Genomic DNA, 2,291 nt, shown 5'->3' on the forward strand with positions numbered 1-2,291 from the left:
TCAAAAATTTCAATCCTGCATGATTTTACCAAGAAATGTGATTCTTCATTCAAAACCTGATTTTTGCTATTGGGCTCTATTGAATAGTGAATGTTTTGAATTTTCTCCAAAAGTAAAGTAGTTGCAAACTCATGCTTTTAGAGACTTGTTTGGGCTCATGAGAGGAGTAGAAAAACATCAAAAATTTCAGTCCTGCATGATTCTACCAAGAAATGTGTGTTCATTCAAACCGCTGGTTTTTGATAGTTTGGGCCCTATTGAATAATGAATGTTTTGAATTTTCTCCAAAAGTAAAGTAGTTGCAAACTCATCCTTTTAGAAACTTGTTTGGGCTGTTGAGAGGAGTAAAAAACCATAAAAAATTTCAATCCTGCATGATTCTACCAAGAAATGTGATTCTTCATTCAAAACCTGATTTTTGCTATTGGGCTCTATTGAATAATGAATGTTTTGAATTTTCTCCAAAAGTAAAGTAGTTGCAAACTCATGCTTTTAGAGACTTGTTTGGGCTCATGAGAGGAGTAGAAAAACATCAAAAATTTCAGTCCTGCATGATTCTACCAAGAAATGTGTGTTCATTGAAACCGCTGGTTTTTGATAGTTTGGGCCCTATTGAATAATGAATGTTTTGAATTTTCTCCAAAAGTAAAGTAGTTGCAAACTCATCCTTTTAGAAACTTGTTTGGGCTGTTGAGAGGAGTAAAAAACCATCAAAAATTTCAATCCTGCATGATTTTACCAAGAAATGCGATTCTTCATTCAAAACCTGATTTTTGCTATTGGGCTCTATTGAATAATGAATGTTTTGAATTTTCTCCAAAAGTAAAGTAGTTGCAAACTCATGCTTTTAGAGACTTGTTTGGGCTCATGAGAGGAGTAGAAAAACATCAAAAATTTCAGTCCTGCATGATTCTACCAAGAAATGTGTGTTCATTGAAACCGCTGGTTTTTGATAGTTTGGGCCCTATTGAATAATGAATGTTTTGAATTTTCTCCAAAAGTAAAGTAGTTGCAAACTCATCCTTTTAGAAACTTGTTTGGGCTGTTGAGAGGAGTAAAAAACCATCAAAAATTTCAATCCTGCATGATTTTACCAAGAAATGTGATTCTTCATTCAAAACCTGATTTTTGCTATTGGGCTCTATTGAATAGTGAATGTTTTGAATTTTCTCCAAAAGTAAAGTAGTTGCAAACTCATGCTTTTAGAGACTTGTTTGGGCTCATGAGAGGAGTAGAAAAACATCAAAAATTTCAGTCCTGCATGATTCTACCAAGAAATGTGTGTTCATTGAAACCGCTGGTTTTTGATAGTTTGGGCCCTATTGAATAATGAATGTTTTGAATTTTCTCCAAAAGTAAAGTAGTTGCAAACTCATCCTTTTAGAAACTTGTTTGGGCTGTTGAGAGGAGTAAAAAACCATCAAAAATTTCAATCCTGCATGATTCTACCAAGAAATGTGATTCTTCATTCAAAACCTGATTTTTGCTATTGGGCTCTATTGAATAATGAATGTTTTGAATTTTCTCCAAAAGTAAAGTAGTTGCAAACTCATGCTTTTAGAGACTTGTTTGGGCTCATGAGAGTAGAAAAACATCAAAAATTTCAGTCCTGCATGATTCTACCAAAAAATGTGTGTTCATTCAAACCGCTGGTTTTTGATAGTTTGGGCCCTATTGAATAATGAATGTTTTGAATTTTCTCCAAAAGTAAAGTAGTTGCAAACTCATCCTTTTAGAAACTTGTTTGGGCTGTTGAGAGGAGTAAAAAACCATCAAAAATTTCAATCCTGCATGATTCTACCAAGAAATGTGATTCTTCATTCAAAACGCTGGTTTTTGCTATTGGGCTCTATTGAATAATGAATGTTTTGAATTTTCTCCAAAAGTAAAGTAGTTGCAAACTCATCCTTTTAGAGACTTGTTTGGGCTCATGAGAGGAGTAGAAAAACATCAAAAATTTCAGTCCTGCACGATTCTACCAAGAAATGTGTGTTCATTGAAACCGCTGGTTTTTGATAGTTTGGGCCCTATTGAATAATGAATGTTTTGAATTTTCTCCAAAAGTAAAGTAGTTGCAAACTCATCCTTTTAGAAACTTGTTTGGGCTGTTGAGAGGAGTAAAAAACCATCAAAAATTTCAATCCTGCATGATTTTACCAAGAAATGTGATTCTTCATTCAAAACCTGATTTTTGCTATTGGGCTCTATTGAATAGTGAATGTTTTGAATTTTCTCCAAAAGTAAAGTAGTTGCAAACTCATGCTTTTAGAGACTTGTTTGGGCTCATGAGA

This window comes from Dendrobates tinctorius, unplaced genomic scaffold, assembly GCF_039654945.1.
Source record: "Dendrobates tinctorius isolate UK_male_01 unplaced genomic scaffold, ASM3965494v1 ptg000053l, whole genome shotgun sequence".
Taxonomy (NCBI): Eukaryota; Metazoa; Chordata; class Amphibia; order Anura; family Dendrobatidae; genus Dendrobates; species Dendrobates tinctorius.